The sequence below is a fragment of the Mustela lutreola genome, chromosome 4, assembly GCF_030435805.1.
Source record: "Mustela lutreola isolate mMusLut2 chromosome 4, mMusLut2.pri, whole genome shotgun sequence".
Taxonomy (NCBI): domain Eukaryota; kingdom Metazoa; phylum Chordata; class Mammalia; order Carnivora; family Mustelidae; genus Mustela; species Mustela lutreola.
The window spans coordinates 93,569,137-93,595,777 of record NC_081293.1 but is presented as its reverse complement, the minus strand read 5'-3'; positions in this window follow the sequence as shown (position 1 = coordinate 93,595,777).

Sequence of the window (26,641 nt, the reverse complement as noted above, 5' to 3'; positions counted from 1 at the left end):
CATTCAGGGTCTCAGGATAAACCCTGGGCAGAAGGGTGTAGACCCTACAACCGATCCCACTTAAGCAGCCTTAAACTAGAGTTTGAACATGACTTACCCACCAGACATCTAACCCCTCATCAGCTCATCCTGCTTGGGGCATCTCCATCCACGATGGCATGGCCAGGACCTCTTTACACACAGACACACAGACACCCAGAGGCACACACACAGACACACACACACACACACACACACACACACACGCAGAGAAAGGGAGGAGACCTAGGGCTACACCCATAGATCAGAAGGTGTGGGACTCTCTGACTCTGAGCCCACTGGTGTCACCTTTTGATTTTATTAGCCAAAGTGCTGTGGGGTTGGGGAAACCTGATATGACCTGCCAGGGAGGGGACATGTCTGGCGGGCGAGCTCACTTCTCCCTGTATCCTCTGGGTTTCAGTACAGTAGAAGAACATGTCACTTCTTTTAGGATGTGCCTAGAAATGATCTGCACAGGGGGTTTTCTCTGTTATGGGGTGCCGTGATACGTGGGTTCCAATTGCATTGGGCTCTGTCATCAAGGAAGTGAGGTCACCACTGCCCGGGGGCTCCTTACCAAACTTCCTGCTGCACCAGAGCTCCCTGAGGCGCCAGTCCCCAAGCTGCTCAAGGCTCACACTCCACTCAATGCAGTGCCCATCCAGTGACCCCCATACAGCCTCCCCACAGACCCTAGGAGGCCTGGGTGCAGCTGTTGTCCCCGCTGGATGGAACAGAGCTGGGTTTAGACCAGATTAGTGTTAGGGTTAGGGCTAAGAAAGACGTAGGGTCAGGGTTAGGGTTAGATGACTTTGGGGTCAGGGTTAGCGTAAGGCTTAGTGTAGGGGTCAGGGTTAGGGTTAGGTTCATGGTTAGGTTTAGGGTCAGGATCACAGTAGGGTCAGGGTTAGCGTTATGGTCACAGTCAGGGTCAGGTTCAGTGTTAGGCTGACGGTTAGGTTTAGGTCAAGGCAGGGTTATGGTCAGATTTAGGGTCAGGATCAAGTTTTGTTGTGGGGGCAAGGTTAATATCAGATCAGGGTTAGGTTTGGGACAGGTTTAGTGTCAGGGTTAGGGTCAGGGTCAGGGTTAGGTTCATGGTTATGGTAATGTCAGCTTTATGTTTAGGTTCTGTTTCAAGAGTAGGTTCAGGATCAGGGTTAGCTTTACGGTTACGATTCTGTTCAGGATCACGGATTGGGTCAGAGTTAGCTTTACCGTCAGGGTTCGGGTCAGTGTTTAGGTCAAGGCCAGGGTCAGGTTTAAGTTTCAGTTCTGACATAGGCAAAGTTCAGAGTTAGGGTTATGATCAGGGTCAGGGAGAGGGTCAGGATAATTGTTAAAGTGGGGTTAGGGTTAGGGTTAGAGGTAGGTTGTGGGTTAGTGTTAGACCGGGGTAGGGTCAGTGTCAGGGATAATGTTAGGGGTTAGTTTTAGGGTTAGGTTCAGCATTAGGTTTCGGGTCAGGGCCAGTATTAGTGTCAGGGTCCGGGATATGTTTATGGTTAGGGATAGGTTCAGGCTCCCATTCAGTGTCAGGGTTAGTGTTAGGTTCAGGGTCAGGGTCACTGTTAGGGTCAGGGTTAGTTTTCTGGTCTTTGCCTGGGTCGTGGTCAGGGTGAAGTCTAGGGCCAGTGTCATGTTTACGGTCAGGATCAGGTATTGGTTTAAAGCCCACATTCGGGTCAGGGACTAGGTTATGTAGTGGTCATTGTTAGGATCATGGTTAGGTTTAGGATCAGGGCCAAGTTCAGGTTAAGGGTCAGGGTCTGGTATAGGCAAAGTTCAGGGTTAGGGTTATGATCATAGTCAGGTATAGGGTCAGGGTTATTGTTAATGTTTAGGGTTAGATCTACGTTTAGCGTTAGGTTGACGGTTAGGGTAAGAACTTGTTAGGGTCAGGGTCCGTGGTAGGGTTAGTGGTTAGTGTTAGGGTTAGGTTCAGAGATAGGATTCGGGGGAGGGCCCATGTTAGTTTCAGGGTCAGGGTTACACTTAAGGGTCAGAGTTAGGTTCAGTCACACAGTCAGGGTCATTTTTAGTGTTCAGTTGATTGTCGGGGTCACTGTAAGGGTCAGGGTTAGGTTTTCATCATGGTCTGGGTCAGTGTCAGGATGAAGTTTAGCACCAGTGTCCTTTTTACGGTCAGGTTCAGGTATTGGTTTAAAGTTCACATTCGGGTCAGGGACAGGGCTATGTAGTGGTCAGAGTTAGTGTCAAGGTTAGGATTAGGTTCAGAGTCAGGGTCAGGTAGAGGGCAGGGCCAGGGTCAGGTTGAAGGTCAGGCTTTGGTATAGGGTCAATGTTCGGTTCAGTGTCACAGTTAGGTTTTGGCGGTAGGGTTTGGGATTGGGGTTTGGGTTAGAGTTAGAAGTAGGGTTATGTTTAGGGTTAGGGTTAGGGTTAGACAGCGTAAGGTCAGGGTTAGGGTTTGGTTTAGGGTAGGATTGAGTGTTAGGTTCAGGGTCAGCATGAGGTGTAGGTTCAGGGTCCTTATTCGGGTCAGGTTTCGAGTTACCATTAGGTTTAGGGTTAGGGTCAAGCACACTGTCACGGTCAGGGGTAGGGTTAGGTTCCGGGTTAGGTCAGCGTCAGGGTTAGGATTAGGGTCAGGGTCAGGGTCCTGGTTAGGTTTGAGTCATGGTTACGGTAATGTTAGAGTTAGTTTTAGGTTCAGAGTCCACATCAGGGTCAGTGTTAGGCTTAGGTTTAGGTTTACGGTTCAGGTCAGGATCACACTCAGGTTCAGGGTCAGAGTCATGGTCAGGGCTTGGGTTAGGGTTTGGGGCAGCCTCAAAGTCAGTGTCAGGGTCAGGGTTAGTGGTTACTTTTAGTGTTACTGTTACTGTTAGATTTCATTGACCCATCCCTTCAGGGTCTCACGATAAACCCTGGTCAGTAGGGTGTAGTCCTTACACCCCATCCCACTTAACCAGCCTTAAACTGGGGTGTCAACATGACTTGCCCACCAGACATCTAACCCCTCATCAGCCTGATCCTGCTTGGGGCATCTCCACCCACGATGGCATGGCCAGGTCCTCTTTACACACAGACACACAGACACCCAGAGCCGCGCGCGCGCGCGCACACACACACACACACACACACACACACACTCACAGAGAGAGAGACGAGGAGGAGACCTAGGGCTAAAACTGTTGATCAGAAGGTGTGGACTCTCTTACTCTGAGCCCCCTGGTGTCCCCTTGATTTTATTAGCCAAAGGGCCTGAGACGTTGGGGAAACCTGATATGACCTGCCAGGGATTGGACGTATCTGGTGGGCGAGCTCTCTTCTCCCTGCATCCTCTGGGCTTCAGTACAGCAGAAGAACATGTCGCTTCCTTTAGGATGTGCCTAGAAATGAGCTGGGCATGGCCGTTTTCTCTGTAATGGGGTGCCTGGATACGTGGCTTCCAATTCCGTTGGGCTCTGTCTTCAGGGAAGTGAGGTCACCACTGCCTGGGGGTTCCTTACCGAACTGCCTGTTTCACCAGAGCTCCTTAAGCCTCCGGTCCCCAAGCTGCTCAAGGCTCACACTCCACTCAATGCAGTGCCCATCCAGTTACCCCCATACAGCCCTCCCACGCCCCTGGAGGGCTGGGTTCATCTGTTGTCCCCGCTGGATGGAACACAGCTGGGTTTAGACCAAGTTACTGTTAGGGTTAGGGTTAAGAACAACTAGGGTCAGGGTTAGGAATAGACGTCGTTGGGGTCAGGGTTAGCATAAGGCTTAGGGTAGGGGTCAGGGTTAGGGTTAGGTTCATGGTTAGGTTTAGGGTCAGGCTCACAGTAGTGTCAGGGTTAGCGTTACGCTCAGAGTCAGTGTCAGGGTCCGTGTTAGGTTTAGGGTCAGGTTCAGGGTCATGCTCAGGTATAGGGTCAGGTTCAAGTTTTGGTTTTGGGGCAATGTTTATGTCAGGGTCAGGGTTAGGTTTGGGACAGGTTTAGTGTCAGGGTTAGGGTTAGGTCAGCTTTATGTTTAGGTTCTGTTTTATGAGTAGGTTCAGGATCAGTGTTAGCTTTAGGGTTACGATTCTGTTCAGAATCACGGATTGGGTCAGAGTTAGGTTTACAGTCAGGGTTAGGGTCAGTGATAAGTCAGGCCAGGGTCAGGTGTAAGGTTAAGGTCTGACATAGGCAAAGTTCACAGTTAGGGTTATCATCAGGGTCAGGGAGAGGGTCAGGTTTATTGTTAAAGTGGGGTTAGGCTTAGGGTTAGAGGTAGGTTGAGGGTTAGGGTTAGACCGGGTTAGGGTCAGTGTCACGGATAATGTTAGGGGTTAGTTTTAGGTTTAGGCTCAGCGTTATTTTTCGGGTCAGGTCCCGTGTTAGTGTCAGGGTCAGGGTTACGGTTAGGGTTAGAGTTAGGGTCAGGCTCCCATTCAGGGTCAGGGTTATTGTTAGGGTCAGGGTCAGCATCTCTGTTAGGGTCAGCCTTAGGTTTATGGTCTTTACCTGCGTCAGGGTCAGGTTGAAGTCTAGGGCCACTGTCAGGATTACGGTCAAGATCAAGTATTGGTTTAAAGTCCACATTCGGGTCAGGGACAGGGTTATGTAGTGGTAAGTGTTAGAATCATGGTTAGGTTTAGGGTCAGTGCCAGAGTCAGGTTTAGGGTCAGGGTCTGGTATAGGCAATGTTCAGGGATAGGGTCATGATCATAGTCAGGTATAGGGTCAGTGTTATTTTTAAAGTTTAGAGTAGGTGTTAGGGTTAGCGTTAGGTTGACTGTTAGGGTTAGAACTTGTTAGGGTCAGGGTCCGTGGTAGGGTTAGGGGTTAGTGTAAGTTTAGTTTCAGCCATAGGATTCGGGGTACGGCCCGTGTTAGTGTCAGGGTCTGGGTTACATTTAGGGTTAGAGTAAGGGTCAGGCTCACAGTCAGGGTCAGGTTTAGTGTTAAGGTCAGGGTCGTGGTCACTGTTAGGGTCAGGGTTAGGTTTATGGGCATTGTTTGGGTCAGGGTCAAGGTGAAGTTTAGCGCCACGGTCAGGTTTAGTGTCAGGTTCAGGTATTGGTTTAAAGTCCACATTCGGATCAAGGACAGGGTTATGTAGTTGTCAGTGTTAGTGTCATGGATATGATTAGGGTCAGGGTCAGGGTCAGGTGAAGGTCCGGGATAGGTTCAGGTTTAGGGTCAGGATTTGGTTTAGGGTTAATGTTCGGTTCAGTGTCACAGTTAGGTTTCTGCAGTAGGTTTTGGGATTGGGGTTTGGGTGAGAGTTAGAAGTAGGGTTATGTTTAGGGTTAGGGATAGACAACGGAAGGTCAGGTTTAGGGTTTGGTTTATGGTAGGGGTTAGTGTTAGGGTCAGGGTCATCGTTAGGATTAGGTTCAGGGTCCGTAGAGGGACATGGTTAGAGTTATCTTTAGGTTTAGGGTTAGCATCAGGCTCACAGTCACGGTCCGGGGTAGGGTTAGGGTTAGGCTCAGGGTGAGGTTAGCGTCAGGGTTAGGATTAGGGTCAGGGTCAGGGTCATGGTTAGATATGAGTCATGGTTACGGTGTTGACAGAGTTAGGTTTAGGTTCAGGGTCCACATCAGGGTCAGTGTCATGCTTAGGTTTAGGTTTAGCGTTCATGTCAGGATCACAGTCAGGTTCAGGGTTAGAGTCATGGTCAGGGCTTGGGTGAGGGTTTGGTGCAGGCTCACAGTCAGTGTCAGGGTCAGGGTTAGTGCTTACTGTTAGTGTTAGCCCCGCTCCTGGGTCATGGACCCATCCATTCAGGGTCTCAGGATAAACGCTGGGCAGAAGGGTGTACACCCTACACCCGATCCCACTTAAACAGCCTTAAACTTGGGTGTGAACATGACTTTCCCACCAGACATCTAACCCCTCATCAGCCTGATCCTGCTTGGGGCATCTCTACCCACAATGGCATGGCCAGGTGCTCTTTACACACAGACCCACAGACATCCAACCGCGCACACACACACACACACACACACACAGACAGGGAGGAGACCAAGGGCTACACCAGTCATCAGAAGGTGTGGGACTCTCTGACTCTGAACCTCCTGTGTCCCCTTTTGATTTTATTAGACAATGGGCCTGAGGCGTTGGGGAAACCTGATATGACCTGACAGGGAGGTGACCTAACGGGCCAGCTCTCTTCTCCCTGCATCCTCTTGGCTTCAGTACAGCAGAAGAACATTTTGCTTCCTTTAGGATGGGCCTAGAAATGAGCTGGACATGGCGGTTTTCTCTGTAATGGGGTGCCTGGATATGTGGGTTCCAATTCCGTTGGGCTCTGTCATCAGGGAAGTGAGGTCACCACTGCCTGGGGCCTCCTTACCGAACTTCCTGCTTCACCAGAGTTCCCTGAGCCGCCGGACCCCAAGCTGCTCGGCTCACACTCCACTCAATGCAGTGCCCATCCAGTCACCCCCATCCAGCCTCCCCCCGCCCCTGGGAGGCTTGGGTGCAGCTGTTGTCACCGCTGGAGGGAACACAGCTGGGTTTCGACCAGGTTACTGTTAGGGTTAGGGTTAAGAATGACTTAGGGTCAGGGTTAGGGATAGACATCGTTGGGTTCAGGGTTATGTAAGGCTTAGGGTAGGGGTCAGGGTTAGGGTTAGGTTCTTGGTTAGGTTTAGGGTGAGGCTCACAGTAGGGTCAGGGTTAGCGTTACAGACAGAGTCAGGGTCAGGATCAGTGTTAGGGTGAAGGTTAGGTTTAGGGTCAGGTTCAGGGTCATGGTCAAGTTTAGGGTCAGGTTCACGTTTTGGTGTGGGGGCAAGGTTCATGTCAGGGTCAGCGTTAGGTTTGGGACAGGTTTAGTGTCAGGGTTAGGGTCAGGGTCAGGATTAGGTTTACGGTTATGGTAAGGTCAGCTTTATGTTTAGGTTTTGTTTTATGAGTAGGTTCAGGATCAGTGTTAGCTTTAGGGTTACGATTCTGTTCAGGATCACGGATTGGGTCAGAGTTAGGTTTACAGTCAGGGTTAGGGTCAGTGTTAAGGTCAAGGCCAGGGTCAGGTTTAAGGTTAAGGTCTGACAAAGGCAAAGTTCAGAGTTAGGGTTATGATCAGGGTCAGGGAGAGGGTCAGGATTATTGTTAAAGTGGGGTTAGAGTTAGGATTACAGGTAGTTTGAGGGTTAGGGTTAGACCGGGTTAGGGTCAGTGTCAGGGATAAGGTTAGGGGTTAGTTTTAGGGTTAAGTTCAGTGTTAGGTTTCGGGTCAGGGCCCGTGTTAGTGTCAGGGTCAGGGTTACGTTTAGGGTTAGAGTTAGGGTCAGGCTCCCATTCAGTGTCAGGTTTATTGTTAGGGTCAGGGTCAGAGTCTCTGTTAGGGTCAGGGTTAGGTTTATGGTCTTTACCTGGGTCAGGGTCAGGGTGAAGTCTAGGGCCAGTGTCAGGATTACTGTAAGATCAGGTAATGGTTTAAAGTCCACATTCAGGTCAGGGACAGGTTTATGTAGTGGTAAGTGTTATAATCATGGTTAGTTTAGGGTCAGGGCCAGAGTCAGGTTTAGGTTCAGGGTCTGGTATAGGCAAAGTTCAGGGGTAGGGTTATGATCATAGTCATGTATAGGGTCAGGGTTATTGTTAAAATTTAGAGTTAGTGTTAGGGTTAGCGTAAGGTTGACTCTTAGGTTTAGAACTTGTTAGGGTCAGGGTCCGTGGTAGGGTTAGGGGTTAGTGTTAGGGTTAGGTTCAGCGATAGGTTCGGGGTACGGCCCGTGTTAGTGTCAGGGTCTGGGTTACATTTAGGGTTAGAGTTAGGGTCAGTCTCACAGTCAGGGTCAGGTTTAGTGTTCAGGTCAGGGTCGAGGTCACTGTTAGGGTCAGGGTTAGTTTTATGGTCATGGTCTGGGTCAGGATCAAGGTGAACTTTAGCTCCAGTTTCATGTTTAGGGACAGGTTCAGGTATTGGTTTAACGTCCACATTTGTGTGAAAGACAGGGCTATGTAGTGGTCAGAGTTAGTGTCAAGGTTAGGATTAGGTTCAGAGTCAGGGTCAGGTAAAGGTCAGGGCCAGGGTCAGGTTGAGGGTCAGGCTTTGGTATAGGGTCAATGTTCGGTTCAGTGTCACAGTTAGGTTTTGGCGGTAGGGTGTGGGATTGGGGTTTGGGTTAGAGGTAGAAGTAGGGTTATGGTTATGGTTAGGGTTAGGGTTAGACAGCGTAAGGTCAGGGTTAGGGTTTGGTTTAGGGTAGGGGTTAGTGTTAGGTTCAGGGTCAGCATGAGGTGTAGGTTCAGGGACCTTATTAGGGTCATGGTTCGAGTTACCATTAGGTTTAGGGTTAGGGTCAAGCACACTGTCACGGTCAGGGGTAGGGTTAGGTCCGGGTTAGGTCAGTGTCATGGTTAGGATTAGGGTTAGGGTCAGGGTCCTGGTTAGGTTTGAGTCATGGCTACGGTAATGTCAGAGTTACGTTTAGGTTCAGGGTCCACATCACGGTCTGTGTCAGGCTTAGTTTTAGGTTTAGGGTTCAGGTCAGGATCACAGTCAGGGTCAGGTTCAGAGTCAGGGTCAGGGCTTGGGTCAGGATTTGGGGCAAGCTCACACTAAGTGTCAGGGTCAGGGTCAGGGTTAGTGGTTACTGTTAGTGTTAGCCCCACTCCTGGGTCATGGACCCATCCGTTCACGGTCTCAGGATAAACCCTGGGCAGAAGGGTGTAGACCCTACACCCGATCCCACTTAACCAGCCTTAAACTGGGGTGTGAACATGACTTGCCCACCAGATATCTAAACCCTCATCAGCCTGATCCTGCTTGGGGCATCTCCACCCACGATGGCATGGCAAGGTCTTCTTTACACACAGACACACAGACACCCAGAGGCACTCGCACACACACACACACACACACACACACACAGGGAGGAGACCTAGGGCTACACAATTGGATAAGATGCGTGGGACTCTCTGACTCTGAGCCCCCTGGTGTCACCTTTTAATTTTATTAGCCAAAGGGCATGCGGCGTTGGGGAAACCTGATATGACTTGCCAGGTAGGGGACGTGTCTGGGGGGCGAGCTCTCTTTTCCCTGCATCCTCTCGGCTTTAGTACAGCAGAGAACATGTCGCTTCTTTTAGGATGTGCCTAGAAATGAGCTGGGCATGGCGGTGTTCTCTGTAATGGGGTGCCTGGATACGTGGGTTCCAATTCAGTTGGGCTCTGTCATCAAGGAAGTGAGGTCACCACTGCCTGGGGGCTCCTTACCGAACTTCCTGCTCCACCAGAAATCCCTGAGCTGCCGGTCCCCAAGCTGCTCAAGGCTCACACTCCACTCAATGCAGTGCCCATCCAGTGACCCCCATTCAGCCTCCCCGCAGCCCCTGGGAGGCCTGGGTGCAGCTGTTGTCCCCGCTGGAGGGAACAGAGCTGGGTTTACACAAGGTTAGTGTTAGGGTTAGGGTTAAGAATGACTTAGGGTCAGGGTTAGGGTGAGACGTCTTTGGGGTCAGGGTTAGGGTAAGGTTTAGGGTGGGTTCAGGGTAAAGGTTAGGTTCATGGTTATGTTTAGGGTCAGGATCTCAGTAGGTTCAGGGTTAGCGTAACGGACAGAGTCAGGCTCAGGGTCAGTGTTAGTCTGATGGTTAGGTTTAGGGTCAGGTTCAGGGTCATGGTCAGTTTTGGGGTCAGGTTCAAGTTTTGGTTTGGGGGCAAGATCATGTCAGGTCAGGGTTAGGTTTGGGACATGTTTAGTGTCAGGGTTAGGGTCAGGGTCAGGGTTAGGTTCATGGTTATGGTAAGGTCAGCTTTATGTTTAGGTTCTGTTTTATGAGTAGGTTCAGGATCAGTGTTAGCTTTAGGGTTACTAATCTGTTCAGGATCACGTATTGGGTCAGAGTTAGGTTTACAGTCAGCGTTAGGGTCAGTATTAAGGTCAAGGCCAGGGTCAGTTTTAAGGTTAAGTTCTGACGTAGGCAAAGTTCAGAGTTTGGGTTATGATCAGTGTCAGGGAGAGGGTCAGGATAATTGTTAATGTGGGGTTAGGGTTAGGGTTAGAGTTAGGTTGAAGGTGGGGATTAGACCTGGTTAGGGTCAGTGTCCGGGATAATGTTAGGGGTTAGTTTTAGGGTTACGTTCAGCGTTAGGTTTCGGGTCAGGGCCCGTGTTAGTGTCAGGGTCAGGGTTACGTTTAGGGTTAGAGTTAGTTTCAGGCTTACATTCAGTGTCAGGGTTAGTGTTAGGGTCAGGGAAGATCAGCATCAGGGTTAGGATTAGGGTCAGGGTCTAGTCATGGTTAGGTATTAGTCATATTTACGGTAATGTCAGAGTTAGGTTTAGGTTCAGGGTCCACATCAGGGTCCTTGCCAGGCTTAGGTTTTGTTTTGGGTTCAGGTAGGGATCACAGTCAGGGTCAGGGTCAGAGTCAGGGACAGGGCTTGCGTAAGGGTTTGGGGCAGGCTCACAGTCAGAGTCAGGGTCAGGGTTAGTGGTTACTGTTAGGGTTAGCCCTGCTCCTGAGTCATGGACCCATCCATTCAGGGTCTCAGGATAAACCCTGGGCAGAAGGGTGTAGACCCTACAACCGATCCCACTTAAGCAGCCTTAAAATGGGGTGTGAACATGACTTACCCACCAGACATCTAACCCCTCATCAACTCATCCTGTTTGGGGCATCTCCATCCACGATGGCATGGCCAGGACCTCTTTACAAACAGACACACAGATACCCAGAAACACACACACACACACACACACACATGCAGAGACAGGGAGGAGACCTAGGGCTACACCCATAGATCAGAAGGTGTGGGACTCTCTGACTCTGAGCCCACTGGTGTCACCTTTTGATGTTATTAGCCAAAGGGCCTGCGGCATTGGGGACACCTGATATGACCTGCCAGGGAGGGGACGTGTCTGGCGGGCGAGCTCTCTTTTCCCTGCCTCCTCTCAGCTTTAGTACAGCAGAGAACATGTTGCTTCCTGTAGGATGTGCCTAGAAATGATCTGCACAGGGTGTTTTCTCTGTTATGGGGTGCCGTGAGACTTGTGTTCCAATTGAATTGGGCTCTGTCGTCAGGGAAGTGAGGTCACCACTGCCCGTGGGCTCCTTACCGAACTTCCTACTCCAACAGAGCTCCCTGAGCCGCCGGTCCCCAAGCTGCTCAAGGCTCACACTCCACTCAATGCAGCGCCCATCCAGTGACCCCCATACAGCCTCCTCCCAGACCCTGGGAGGCCTGGGTGCAGCTGTTGTCCCCGCTGGAGGGAACAGAGCTGGGTTTAGACTAGCTTAGTGTTAAGGTTAGGGCTAAGAAAGACGTATGGTCAGGGTTAGTGTTAGACGACTTTGGGGTCAGGGGTAGCGTAAGGCTTAGGGTAGGGGTCAGGGTTAGGGTTAGGTTCATGGTTAGGTTTAGGGTCAGCATCACAGTAGGGTCAGGGTTAGCGTTACGGTCACAGTCACGGTCAGGTTCAGTTTAGGCTGACGGTTAGGTTTAGGCCCAGGCAGGGTCAGGTTCAAGTTTTGGTGTGGGGGCAAGGTGCATGTCAGGGTCAGGGTTAGGTTTGGGACAGGTTTAGTGTCAGGGTCAGGGTCATGGTCAGGGTTAGTTTCATGGTTCTGGTAAGGTGAGCTTTATGTTTAGGTTCTGTTTCATGAGTAGGTTCAGGATCAGGGTTAGCTTTACGTTTACGATTTTGTTCAGGATCATGGATTGGGTCAGAGTTAGGTTTATAGTCAGGGTTAGGGTCTGTATTAAGGTCAAGACCAGGGTCAGGTTTAAGGTTCAGTTCTGACATAGGCAAAGTTCAGAGTTAGGTTATGGTCAGGGAGAGGGTCAGGATTATTGTTAAAGTGGGGTTAGGTTTAGGGTTAGAGGTAGGTTGCGGGTTAGGGTTAGACCGGGGTAGGGTCAGTGTCAGGGATAATGTTAGGGGTTAGTTTTAGGGTTAGGTTCAGCATTAGGTTTCGGGTCAGGGCCCGTGTTAGTGTCAGGGTCAGGGTTACGTTTACGGTTAGAGATAGGTTCAGGCTCCCATTCAGTGTCAGGGTTAGTGTTAGGGTCAGGGTCAGGGTCACTGTTAGGGTCAGGGTTAGGTTTCTGGTCTTTGCCTGGGTCGGGGTCAGGGTGAAGTCTAGGGCCAGTGTCAGGTTTCCGGTCAGGATCAGGTATTGGTTTAAAGTCCCCATTCGGGTCAGGGACAAGGTTATGTAGTGGTCATTTTTAGGGTCATGGTTAGTTTTAGGGTCAGGGCCAGGGTCTGGTTTAGGGTCAGGGTCTGGTATAGGCAAATTTCAGGGTTAGGGTTATGATCATAGTCAGGTATAGGGTCAGGGTTATTGTTAATGTTTAGGGTTAGTTCTACGTTTAGCGTTAGGTTGACGGTTAGGGTTAGAACTTGTTAGGGTCCGGGTCCGTGGTGGGTTAGGGGTTAGTGTTAGGGTTAGGTTCAGAATTAGGATTCGGGGGAGGGCCCATGTTAGTGTCAGGGTCAGGGTTACACTTAGGGTCAGAGTTAGGTTCCGTCTCACAGTCAGGGTCAGGTTTAGTGTTCAGTTGATTGTCGGGGTCACTGTAAGGGTTAGGGTTAGGTAATCGTCATGGTCTGGGTCAGGGTCAGGGTGAAGTTTAGCACCAGTGTCCTTTTTACGGTCAGGTTCAGGTATTGGTTAAAGGCCACATTCGGGTCAGGCACAGGGCTATGTAGTGGTCAGAGTTAGTGTCAAGGTTAGGATTAGGTTCAGAGTCAGGGTCAGGTAAAGATCAGGGCCAGGGTCAGGTTGAGGGTCAGGCTTTGGTATAGGGTCAATGTTCGGTTCAGTATCACAGTTGGTTTTGGCGGTAGGTTTTGTAATTGGGGTTTGGGTTAGAGTTAGAAGTAGGGTTATGGTTAGGGTTTGGGTTAGGGTTAGACAGCGTAAGGTCAGGGTTAGGGTTTGGTTTAGGGTAGGGGTTAGTGTTAGGTTCAGGGTCAGCAAGAGGTGTAGGTTCAGGGTCCTTATTAGGGTCATGGTTAGAGTTACCATTAGGTTTAGGGTTATGGTCAGCACACTGTCACGGTCATGGGTAGGGTTAGGTTCCGGGTTAGGTCAGCGTCAGGGTTAGGATTTGGGTCAGGGTCAGGGTCCTGGTTAGGTTTGAGTCATGGTTACGGTAATGTCAGAGTTAGGTTTAGGTTCAGGGTCCACATCAGGGTCAGTGTCAGGCTTAGGTTTAGGTTTAGGGTTCAGGTCAGGATCACAGAAAGGGTCAGGTTTGGGGTCAGGGTCAGGGCTTGGGTCAGGTTTTGGGGCAGGCTCACAGTCAGTGTCATGGTGAGGGTCCGGGTTAGTGGTTACTGTTAGGGTTAGCCCCGCTCCTGGGTCATGGACCCATCCCTTAACGGTCTCAGGATAAACACTGGGCAGAAGGGTGTAGACCCTACACCCAATCCCACTTAACCAGCCTTAAACTGGGGTGTGAACATGACTTGCCCACCAGATATCTAAACCCTCATCAGCCTGATCCTGCTTGGGGCATCTCCACCCACGATGGCATGGCAAGGTCCTCTTTACACACAGAAACACAGACACCCAGAGGCACTCGCACACACACACACACACACACACACACACACACACACACACACAAACAGGGATGAGACCTAGGGCTACACAATTGGATAAGATGTGTGGGACTCTATGACTCTGAGCCCCCTAGAGTCACCTTTTAAGTTTATTAGCCAAAGGTCCTGTGGCGTTGGGGAAACTGATATGACTTGCCAGGGAGGGGACCTGTCTGGCGGGCGAGCTCTCTTTTCCCTGCATCCTCGGCTTTAGTACAGCAGAGAACATGTCGCTTCCTTTAGGATGTGCCTAGAAATGAGCTGGGCATGGCGGTTTTCTCTGTCATGGGGTGCCTGGATACGTGGGTTCCAATTCAGTTGGGCTGTGTCATCAAGGAACTGAGGTCACTACTGCCTGGGGGCTCCTTACCGAACTTCCTGCTGCATCAGAGCTCCCTGAGACGCCGGTCCCCAAGCTGCTCAAGGTTAACCCTCCACTCAATGCAGTGCCCCTCCAGTGACCCCCATACAGCCTCCTCCCAGACCCTAGGAAGCCTGGGTGCAGCCTTTGTCCCCGCTGGAGGGAACAGAGCTGGGTTTAGACCAGCTTAGTGTTAGGCTTAGGTCTAAGAAAGAGGTAGGCTCAGGGTTAGGGTTAGACGACTTTAGGGTCAAGGTTAGCGTAAGGCTTAGGGTAGGGGTCAGGGTTAGGGTTAGGTTCATGGTTAGGTTTAGGGTCAGGATCACAGTAGGGTCAGGGTTAGCATTACGGTCACAGACAGGGTTAGGTTCAGTGTTAGGCTGACGGTTAGGTTTAGGTCCAGGCAGGGTCATGGTCAGATTTAGGGTCAGGTTCAAGTTTTGGTGTGGGGGCAAGGTTCATGTCAGGGTCAGGGTTAGGTTTGGGACAGGTTTAGTGTCAGGGTTAGGGTCAGGGTCAGGGTTAGTTTCATGGTTATGTTAAGGTCAGCTTTATGTTTAGGTTCTGTTTCATGAGTAGGTTCAGGATCAGGGTTAGCTTTTCGGTTACGATTCTGTTTAGGATCACGGATTGGGTCAGAGTTAGGTTTACAGTCAGGGTTAGGGTCAGTATTAAGGTCAAGGCCAGGGTCAGGTTTAAGGTTCAGTTCTGACATAGGCAAAGTTCAGAGTTAAGGTTATGATCAGGGTCATGGAGAGGGTCAGGATTATAGTTAAAGTGGGGTTAGGTTTAGGGTTAGAGGTAGGTTGCGAGGTTAGGGTTAGACCGGGGTAGGGTCAGTGTCAGGGATAATGTTAGGGGTTAGTTTTAGGGTTAGGTTCAGCATTAGGTTTCGGGTCAGGGCCCGTGTTAGTGTCAGGGTCAGGGTTACGTTTAGGGTTAGAGTTAGGTTCAGGCTCCCATTCAGTGTCAAGGTTAGTGTTAGGTTCAGGGTCAGGGTCACTGTTTAGGGTCAGGGTTAGGTTTCTGGTCTTTTCCTGGGTCGGGGTCAGGGTGAAGGCTAGGGCCAGTGTCAGGCTTACGGTCAGGATCAGGTATTGGTTTAAAGTCCACATTCGGGTTAGGGACAAGGTTATATAGTGGTCATTGTTAGGGTCATGGTCAGGTTTAGGGTCAGGGTCAGGGTCAGGTTTAGGGTCAGGGTCTGGTATAGGCAAATTTCAGGGTTAGGGTTATGATCATAGTCAGGTATAGGGTCAGGGTTATTGTTAATGTTTAGGGTTAGTTCTACGTTTTGCGTTAGGTTGACGGTTAGGGTTAGAACTTGTTAGGGTCAGGGTCCGTGGTAGAGTTAGAGGTTAGTGTTTGGGTTAGGTTCAGAATTAGGATTCGGGGGAGGGCCCATGTTAGTGTCAGGGTCAGGGTTACACTTAGGGTCAGAGTTAGTTTCAGTCTCACAGTCAGGGTCAGGTTTAGGGTTCAGTTGATTGTCGGGGTCACTGTAAGTGTCAGGGTTAGGTAATCGTCATGGTCTGGGTCAGGGTCAGGGTGAAGTATAGCACCAGTGTCCTTTTTAGGGTCAGGTTCAGGTATTGGTTTAAAGTGCACATTCGGGTCAGGGACAGGGCTATGTAGTGGTCAGAGTTAGTGTCAAGGTTAGGATTAGTTTCAGAGTCAGGGTCAGGTAAATGTCAGGGCCAGGGTCAGGTTGAGTGTCAGGCTTTGGTATAGGGTCAATTACGGTTCAGTGTCACAGTTAGGTTTTGGGGGTAGGGTTTGGGATTGGGGTTTGGGTTAGAGTCAGAAGTAGGGTTAAGGTTAGGGTTAGGGTTAGGGTTAGACAGCGTAAGATCAGTGTTAGGGTTTGGTTTAGGGTAGGGGTTAGTGTTAGGTTCAGGGTCAGCATGAGGTGTAGGTTCAGGGTCCTTATTAGGGTCATGGTTTGAGTTACCATTAGGTTTAGTGTTAGGGTCAAGCACACTGTCACGGTCAGGGGTAGGGTTAGGGTCCGGGTTAGGTCAGCGTCAGGGTTAGGATTAGGGTCAGGGTCAGGGTCATGGTTAGGTTTGAGTCATGGTTACGGTAAAGTCAGAGTTAGTTTTAGGTTCAGGGTCCACATCAGGGTCAGTGTCAAGCTTAGGTTTAGCTTTAGTGTTCAGGTCAGGATCACAGATAGGGTCAGGTTCGGGGTCAGGGTCAGGGCTTGGGTTAGGATTTGGGGCAGGCTCACAGTCAGTGTCAGGGTCAGGGTCCGGGTTAGTGGTTACTGTTAGGGTTAGCCCCCTCCTGGGTCATTGACCCATCCGTTCATGATCTCAGGATAAACCCTGGGCAGAAGGGTGTAGACCCTACACCCGATCCCACTTAACCAGCCTTAAACTGGGGTGTGAACATGACTTGCCCACCAGATATCTAAACCCTCATCAGCCTGATCCTGCTTGGGGCATCTCCACCCACGATGGCATGGCAAGGTCCTCTTTACACACAGACACACAGACACCCAGAGGCACTCGCACACACACACACACACACACACACACACACACACAGGGAGGAGACCTAGGGCTACACAATTGGATAAGATGCGTGGGACTCTCTGACTCTGAGCCCCCCAGTGTCACCTTTTAATTTTATTAGCCAAAGGGCCTCCGGTCTTAGGGAAACCTGATATGACCTGCCAGGGAGGGTTTGTTTCTGGCGGGCGAGCTCTCTTTTCCCTGCATCCTCTCGGCTTTAGTACAGCAGAGAACATGTTGCTTCTTTTAGGATGTGCCTAGAAATGAGCTGGGCATGGCGGTTTTCTCTGTCATGGGGTGCCTGGATACGTGGGTTCCAATTCAGTTGGGCTCTGTCGTCAAGGAAGTGAGGTCACCACTGCCTGGGGGCTCCTTACCGAACTTCCTGCTCCACCAGAGCTCCCTGAGCCTCCGGTCCCCAAGCTGCTCAAGGCTCACACCCCACTCAATGCAGTGCCCATCCAGTGACCCCCATACAGCCTCCCCCCAGCCCCTGGGAGGCCTGGGTGCAGCTGTTGTCCCCGCTGGAGGGAACACAGCTGGGTTTAGACCAGCTTAGTGTTAGGGTTAGGGTTAAGAATGACTTAGGGTCAGAGTTAGGTTTAGACGTCTTTGTGGTCAGGGTTAGCGTAAGGTTTAGGGTGGGGTCAGGGTTAGGGTTAGGTTCATGGTTAGGTTTAGGGTCAGGATCACTGTAGGTTCAGGGTTAGCGTTACGGTCAGATTCAGGCTCAGGGTCAGTGTTAGTCTGATGGTTAGGTTTAGGGTCAGGTTCAGTGTCATGGTCAGTTTTAGGATCAGGTTCAAGATTTGGTTTGGGGGCAAGGTCATGTCAGGTCAGGGATAGGTTTGGGACAGGTTTAGTTCAGGGTTAGGGTCAGGGTAAGTGTTAGGTTCATGGTTATGGTAAGGTCAGCTTTATATTTAGGTTCTGTTTTATGAGTAGGTTCAGGATCAGAGTGCGCTTTAAGGTTACTAATATGTTCAGGATCACGGATTGGGTCAGAGTTAGGTTTGGAGTCAGGGTTAGGGTCAGTGTTAAGGTCAAGGCCAGGGTCAGTTTTAAGGTTAAGTTCTGACGTAGGCAAATTTCAGAGTTTGGTTTATGATCAGGGTCAGGGAGAGGGTCAGGATAATTGTGAAAGTGGGGTTAGGGTTAGGGTTAGAGGTGGGTTGAGGGTTAGGATTATACCAGGATAGGGTCAGTGTCAGGGATAATGTTAGGGGTTAGTTTTAGGGTTAGGTTCAGCGTTAGGTTTCGGGTCAGGGCCCGTGTTAGTGTCAGGGTCAGGGTTACGTTTAGGGTTAGAGTTAGGTTCAGGCTCCCATTCAGTGTCAGGGTTAGTGTTAGGTTCAGGGTTAGATCAGCAGCAGGGTTAGGTTTAGGGTCAGCGTCTGGGTCATGGTTTGGTATTAGTCATATTTACAGTAATGTCAGAGTTAGGTTTAGGTTCAGGGTCCACATCAGGGTCCTTACCAGGCTTAGGATTTGTTTTGGGTTCAGGTAAGGATCACAGTCAGGGTCAGGGTCAGAGTCAGGTTCAGGGCTTGGGTTAGGGTTTGGGCAGGCTCAGAGTCCGTGTCAGGGTCAGGGTTAGTGGTTACTGTTAGGGTTAGCCCTGCTCCTGAGTCATGGACCCATCCATTCTGGGTCTCAGGATAAACCCTGGGCAGAAGGGTGTAGACCCTAACACCTATCCCACTTACACAGCCTTAATCTGGTGTGTGAACATGACTTACCCACCAGACATCTAAACCCTCATCAGCTCATCCTGCTTGGGGCATCTCCACCCACGATGGCATGGCCAGGACCTCTTTACACACAGACACACAGACACCCAGAGGCAAACACACACACACACACACACACACACACACACATACACACAACACAGGCAGAGACAGGGAGGAGACCTAGGGCTACACCCATAGATCAGAAGGTGTGGGACTCTCTGACTCTGAGCCCACTGGTGTCACCTTTTGATTTTATTAGCCAAAGGGCCTGCGTAGTTGGGGAAACCTGCTATGACCTGCCAGGGAGGGGACGTGTCTGGCGGGGGAGCTCACTTCTCCCTGTATCCTCTGGGCTTCGGTACAGTAGTAGAACATGTCGCTTCCTTTAGGATGTGCCTAGAAATGATCTGCACAGGGGGTTTTCTCTGTTATGGGGTGCCGTGATACGTGCGTTCCAATTGCATTGGGCTCTGTTGTCATGGAATTGAGGTCACCACTGCCTGGGGGCTCCTTACTGAACTTCCTGCTGCACCAGAGCTCCCTGAGCCAACGGTCCCCAAGCTGCTCAAGGCTCACACTCCACTCAATGCAGTGCCCATCCAATGACCCCCATACAGCCTCCTCCCAGACGCTAGGAAGCCTGGGTGCAGCTGTTGTCCCTGCTTGAGGGAACAGAGCTGGGTTTAGACCAGCTTAGTGTTAGGGTTAGGGTTAAGAATAACTTAGGGTCAGGGTTAGGGTTAGACGTCTTTGGGGTCAGGGTTAGCGTAAGGTATAGGATGCGTTCAGGGTTAGGGTTAGGTTCATGGTTAGGTTTAGGGTCAGGATCATAGTAGGGTCAAGGTTAGCGTTACGGTCACAGACAGGGTCAGGTTCAGTGTTAGGCTGACGGTTAGGTTTAGGTCCAGGCAGGGTCATGGTCAGATTTAGGGTCAGGTTCAAGTTTTGGTTGGGGGCAAGATTCATGTCAGGGTCAGGGTTAGGTTTGGGACAGGTTTAGTGTCAGGGTTAGGGTCAGGGTCAGGGTTAGGTTCATGGTTATGGTAAGGTCAGCTTTATGTTTAGGTTCTGTTTCATGAGTAGGTTCAGGATCAGGGTTAGCTTTACGGTTATGATTCTGTTTAGGATCATGGATTGGGTCAGAGTTAGGTTTACAGTCAGGGTTAGGGTCAGTATTAAGGTCAAGGCCAGGGTCAGGTTTAAGGTTCTGTTCTGACATAGGCAAAGTTCAGGGTTAAGGTTATGAACAGGGTCCGTTAGAGGGTCAGGATTATTGTTAACGTGGGGTTAGGTTTAGGGTTAGAGTTAGGTTGCGGGTTAGGGTTAGATCGGGGTAGGGTCAGTGTCAGGGATAATGTTAGGGGTTAGTTTTAGGGTTAGGTTCAGCATTAGGCTTCGGTTCAGGGCCCGTGTTATTGTCAGGGTCAGGGTAACGTTTAGGGTTAGGGATAGGTTCAGGCTCCCATTCAGTGTCAGGGTTAGTGTTAGGGTGAGGGTCATTGTCACTGTTAGGGTCAGGGTTAGGTTTCTGGTCTTTTCCTGGGTCGGGGTCAGGGTGAAGTCTAGGGCCAGTGTCATGTTTACGGTCAGGCTCAGGTATTGGTTTAAAGTCCACATTCGGGTCAGGGACAAGGTTATGTAGTGTTCATTGTTAGGGTCATGGTCATGTTTAGGGTCAGGGCCAGGGTCAATTTAGGGTCAGGGTCTGGTATAGGCAAAGTTCAGGGTTAGGGTTTTGATCATAGTCAGGTATAGGGTCAGGGTTATTGTTAATGTTTAGGGTTAGTTCTACATTTAGCATTAGGTTTACGGTTAGGTTAGAACTTGTTAGGGTCAGGGTCCATGGTAGGGTTAGGGGTTTTTGTTAGGGTTAGGTTCAGTGATAGGATTCGGGGGAGGGCCCATGTTAGTGTCAGGGTCAGGGTTACACTTAGGGTCAGAGTTAGGTTCAGTCTCACAGTCAGGGTCAGGTTTAGTGTTCAGTTGATTGTCGGGGTCACTGTAAGCGTCAGGGTTAGGTTATCGTCATGGTCTGGGTCAGGGTCAGGGTGAAGTTTAGCACCAGTTTCCTTTTTAGGGTCAGGTTCAGGTATTGGTTTAAAGTCCACATTCGGGTCAGGGACAGGGCTATAGTGGTCAGAGTTAGTGTCAAGGTTAGGATTAGGTTCAGAGTCAGGGTCAGGAAGAGGTCAGGGCCAGGGTCAGGTTGAGGGTCAGGCTTTGGTATAGGGTCAATTATCGGTTCAGTGTCACAGTTAGGTTTTGGCGGTAGGGTTTGGGATTGGGGTTTGGGTTAGAGTTAGAAGTAGGGTTATGGTTAGGTTGAGGCCTGGGTTAGACTGCGTAAGGTCAGGGTTAGGGTTTGGTTTAGGGTAGGGGTTAGTGTTAGGTTCAGGTCAGCATGAGGTGTAGGTTCAGGGTCCTTATTAGGGTCATGGTTCGAGTTACCATTAGGTTTAGGATTAGGGTCAAGCACACTGTCACGGCCAGGGGTAGGGTTATGGTCCGGATTAGATCAGCGTCTGGGTTAGGATTAGGGTCAGGGTCAGGGTCCTGGTTAGGTTTGAGTCATGGTTACGGGAATGTCAGAGTTAGTTTTAGGTTCAGGGTCCACATCAGGGTCAGTGTCAGGCTTAGGTTTAGATTTAGGGTTCAGGTCAGGATCACAGAAAGGGTCAGGTTCGGGGTCAGGGTCAGGGCTTGAGTCAGGTTTTGGGGCAGGCTCACAGTCATTGTCAGGGTCAGGTTCCGGGTTAGTGGTTACTGTTAGGGTTAGCCCCCTCCTGGGTCATGGAACCATCCGTTCAGGGTCTCAGGATAAACCTTGGGCAGAAGGGTGTAGACCCTACACCCGATCCCACTTAACCAGCTTTAAACTGGGGTGTGAACATGACTTGCCCACCAGATATCTAAACCCTCATCAGCCTGATCCTGCTTGGGCATCTCCACCCACGATGGCATGGCAAGGTCCTCTTTACACACAGACACCCAGACACCCAGAGGCACTCGCACACACTCACACATACACAGACAGGGAGGAGACCTAGTGCTACACAATTGGATAAGATGTGTGGGACTCTCTGACTCTGAGCCCCCTGGTGTCACCTTTTAATTTTATTAGCCAAAGGGCCTGCAGGATTGGGGAAACCTGATATGACTTGCCAGGGAGGGGACGTGTCTGGCGGGCGAGCTCTCCTTCCCTGCATCCGCTCAGCTTTAGAACAGCAGAGTACATGTCGCTTCCTTTAGGATGTGCCTAGAAATGAGCTGGGCATGGCGGTTTTCTCTGTCATGGGGTGCCTGGATACGTGGGTTCCAATTCAGTTGGGCTCTGTCATCAAGGAAGTGAGGTCACCACTGCCTGGGGGCTCCTTACCAAACTTCCTGCTGCACCAGAGCTCCCTGAGCCGCCGGTCCTCAAGCTGCTCAAGGCTCACACTCCACTCAATGCAGTGCCCATCCAGTGACCCCCATACAGGCTCCCCCCAGCCCCTGGGAGGCCTGGGTGCAGCTGTTGTCCCCGCTGGAGGGAACAGAGCTGGGTTTAGACCAGCTTAGTGTTAGGGTTAGGGTTAAGAATGACTTAGGGTCAGGGTTATGGTTAGACGTCTTTGTGGTCAGGGTTAGCGTAAGGTATAGGATGGGGTCAGGTTTAGGGTTAGGTTCATGGTTAGGTTTAGGGTCAGGATCACAGTGGGTTCATGGTTAGCATTACGGTCAGAGTCAGGCTCAGGGTCAGTGTTAGGCTGATGGTTAGGTTTAGGGTTAGGTTTAGGGCCATGGTCAGTTTTAGGGTCAGGTTCAAGTTTTGGTTTGGGGCAAGGTCATGTCATGTCAGGGTTAGGTTTGGGACAGTTTTAATGTCAGGGTTAGGGTCAGGGTCAGGGTTAGGTTCATGGTTATGGTAAGGTCAGCTTTATTTTTATGTTCTGTTTTATGAGTAGGTTCAGGATCAGGGTTAGCTTTAGGGTTACTAATCTGTTCAGGATCACGGATTGGGTCAGAGTTAGGTTTACAGTCAGGGTTAGGGTCAGTGTTAAGGTCAAGGCCAGGGTCAGTTTTAAGGTTAAGTTCTGACGTAGGCAAATTTCAGATTTAGGGTTATGATCAGGATCAGGATAATTGTTAAAGTGGTGTAAGGGTTTGTGTTAGAGGTAGGTTGAGGGTTAGGATTAGACCGGGTTAGGGTCAGTGTCAGGGATAATGTTAGGGGTTAGTTTTAGGGTTAGGTTCAGCGTTACGTTTCGGGGTAGGGCCCGTGTTAGTGTCAGGGTCAGGGTTACATTTAGGGTTAGAGTTAGGTTCAGGCTCCCATTCAGTGTCAGGGTTAGTGTTAGGGTCAGGGTTAGATCAGCATTAGGGTTAGGATTTGGGTCAGGGTCTGGGTCATGGTTAGGTATTAGTCATATTTACGGTAATGTCAGAGTTTGGTTTAGGTTCAGGGTCCACATCAGGGTCCTTGCCAGGCTTAGGTTTTGTTTTGGGTTCAGGTAAGGCTCACAGTCAGTGTCAGGTTCAGGCTTAGTGGTTACTGTTAGGGTTAGCCCTGCTCCTGAGTCATGGACCCATCCATTCAGGGTCTCAGGGTAAACCCTGGGCAGAAGGGTGTAGACCCTACAACCGATCCCACTTAAGCAGCCTTAAACTGGGGTGTGAACATGACTTAACCACCAGACATCTAAACCCTCATCAGCTCATCCTGCTTGGGGCATCTCCATCCACAATGGCATGGCCAGGACCTCTTTATACACAGACACACAGATACCCAGAGGCGCACACACACACACACACAAACACACACACACACACACACACACGAAGAGACAGGGAGGAGACCTAGGGCTACACCCATAGATCAGAAGGTGTGGGACTCTCTGACTCTGAGCCCAATGGTGTCACCTTTTGATTTTATTAGCCAAAGGCCCTGCGGCGTGGGGGAAACCTGATATGACCTGCCAGGGACGGGACGTGTCTGGCGGGCGAGCTCACTTCTCCCTGTATCCTCTGGGCTTCAGTACAGTAGAAGAACATGTCGCTTCCTTTAGGTTGTGCCAGGAAATGATCTGCACAGGGGGTTTACTCTGTTATGGGGTGCCGTGATACGTGGGTTCCAATTGCATTGGGTTCTGTCGTCAAGGAAGTGAGGTCACCACTGCCTGGGGGCTCCTTACCGAACTTCCTGCTGCACCAGAGCTCCCTGAGCCAACGGTCCCCAAGCTGCTCAAGGCTCACACTCCACTCAATGCAGTGCCCATCCAGTGACCCCCATACAGCCTCCCCCGAGACCCTAGGAGGCCTGGGAGCAGCTGTTGTCCCCGCTGGAGGGATCAGAGGTGGCTTTAGACAAGCTTAGTGTTAGGGTTAGGGCTAAGAAAGACGTAGGGTCACGGTTAGGGTTAGACGACTTTGGGGTCAGGTTAGGTTAATGCTTAGGGTAGGGGTCAGTGTTAGGGTTAGGTTCATGGTTAGGTTTAGGATCAGGATCACAGTAGGGTCAGGGTTATCATTACGGTCACAGCCAGGGTCAGGTTCAGTGTTAGGCTGACAGTTAGGTTTAGGTCCAGGCAGGGTCATGGTCAGATTTAGGGTCAGGTTCAAGTTTTGGTGTGGGGGCAAGTTTCATGTCAGGGTCATGGTTAGGTTTGGGACAGGTCTAGTGTCAGGGTTAGGGTCAGGGTCAGGGTTAGGTTCATGGTTATGGTAAGGTCAGCTTTATGTTTAAGTTCTGTTTCATGAGTAGGTTAAGGATCAGGGTTAGCTTTACGGTTACGAATCTGTTCAGAATCAGGTTTAGTATTCAGTTGATTTTGGGGTCACTGTAAGGGTCAGGGTTAGGTTATCGTCATGGTCTTGGTCAGGGTCACGGTGAAGTTTAGCACCAGTGTCCTTTTTAGGGTCAGGTTCAGTTATTGGTTTAAAGTCCACATTCGGGTCAGGGACAGGGCTATGTAGTGGTCAGAGTTAGTGTCAAGGTTAGGATTAGGTTCAGAGTCAGGGTCAGGTAAAGGTCAGGGCCAGGGTCAGGTTGAGGGTCAGGTTTTGGTATAGGGTCAATGTTCGGTTCAGTGTCACAGTTAGGTTTTGGCGGTAGGGTTTATGATTGGGGTTTGGGTTAGAGTTAGTAGTAGGGTTATAGTTAGGGTTAGGGTTAGGGTTAGAAAGCGTAAGGTCAGGGTTAGGTTTGGTTTAGGGTAGGGGTTAGTGTTAGGTTCAGGGTCAGCATGAGGTGTAGGTTCATGGTCCTTATTAGGGTCATGGTTAGAGTTACGATTAGGTTTAGGGTTAGGGTCAAGCACACTGTCACGATCAGGGGTAGGGTTAGTGTCCGGGTTAGGTCAGGGTCACGGTTAGGAATAGGGTCCTGGTCAGGGTCCTGCTTAGGTTTGAGTCATGGTTATGGTAATGTCAGAGTTAGTTTTAGGTTCAGGGTCCACATCAGGGTCAGTGTCAGGCTTAGGTTTAGGTTTAGGGTTTAGGTCAGGATCACAGTCAGGGTCAGGTTTGGGGTCAGGCTCACAGGTTTTGTGTCAGGGTCTACACACTTCCGCCCAGGGTGTATCCTGAGACCCTGAACGCATGGGTCCATGACCCAGGAGGGGGCTAACCCTAAAAGTAACCCATAACCCTGACCCTGACACTGACTGTGAGTCTGCCCCAAACCCTAACCCAAGCCCTGACACTGACTCTGACCCTGACCCTGACTCTGACCCTGACCCTGACTGTGATCCTTACCTGAACCCAAAACAAAACCTAAGCCTGGCAAGGACCCTGATGTGGACCCTGAACCTAAACCTAAATCTGACATTACCGTAAATATGACTAATACCTAACCATGACCCAGACCCTGACCCTAAACCTAACCCTGATGCTGATCTAACCCTGACCCTAACACTAACCCTGACACTGAATGGGAGCCTGAACCTAACTCTAACCCTAAACGTAACCCTGACCCTGACACTAACACGGGCCCTGACCCGAAACCTAACGCTGAACCTAACCCTAAAACTAACCCCTAACATTATCCCTGACACTGACCCTAACCCGGTCTAAACCTAACCGTCAACCTACCTCTAACCCTAACCCTAACCCCACATTAACAATTATCCTGACCCTCTCTCCCTGACCCTGATCATAACTCAAACTCTGAAATTTGCCTACATCAGAACTTAACCATAAAACTGACCCTGGCCTTGACCTTAACACTGACCCTAACATGAACTGCAAACCTAACTCTGACCCAATCCGTGATCCTGAACATATTAGTAACCTTAAAGCTAACTCTGATCCTGAACCTACTCATAAAACAGAACCTAAATATAAAGCTGACCTTACCATAATCATGAACCTAACACTTACCCTGACCCTAACCCTGACACTAAACCTGTCCCAAACCTAACCCTGAACTGACATGACCTTGCCCACAAACCAAAACTTGAACCTGACCCTAAAACTGACCTTGACCCTTAAGCTGACCCTAAACCTAACCATAAGCCTAACAATGACCCTGAGCCTGACTCTGACCGTAATGCTAACCCTGAACCTACTGTGATCCTGACCCTAAACCTAACCATGAACCTAACCCTAACCCTGAACCCACCCTAAACCTTACGCTAACCCTGACCCCAAAGACGTCTAACCTTAACCCTGACCCTAAGTCATTCTTAACCCTAACCCTAACACTAACCTTGTGTAAATCCAGCTCTGTTCCCTCCAGCGGGGACAACAGCTGCACCCAGGCCTCCCAGGGGCTGCGGGGAGGCTGAATGGGGGTCACTGGATGGGCACTGCATTGAGTGGAGTGTGAGCCTTGAGCAGCTTGGGGACCGGCAGCTCAGGGATTTCTGGTGGAGCAGGAAGTTCGGTAAGGAGCCCCCAGGCAGTGGTGACCTCACTTCCTTGACGACAGAGCCCAACTGAATTGGAACCCACGTATCCAGGCACCCCATTACAGAGAACACCGCCATGCCCAGCTCATTTCTAGGCACATCCTAAAGGAAGCGACATGTTCTCTGCTGTACTAAAGCCGAGAGGATGCAGGGAAAAGAGAGTTCGCCCGCCAGACACGTCCCCTCCCTGGCAGGTCATATCAGGTTTCCCCAATGCCGCAGACCCTTTGGCTAATAAAATTAAAAGGTGACACCAGGGGGCTCAGAGTCAGAGAGTCCCACACATCTTATCCAATTGTGTAGCCCTAGGTCTCCTCCCTGTCTGTGTGTGTGTGTGTGTCTGTGTGTGTGAGTGCCTCTGGGTGTCTTTGTGTCTGTGTGTAAAGAGGACCTTGCCATGCCATCTTGGATGGAGATGCCCCAAGCAGGATCAGGCTGATGAGGGTTTAGATATCTGGTGGGCAAGTCATGTTCACACCCCAGTTTCAGGCTGGTTAAGTGGGATCGGGTGTAGGGTGTACACCCTTCTGCCCAGGGTTTATCCTGAGACCGTGAAGGGATGGGTCCATGACCCAGGAGCGGGGCTAACACTAACAGTAACCACTAACCCTGACCCTAA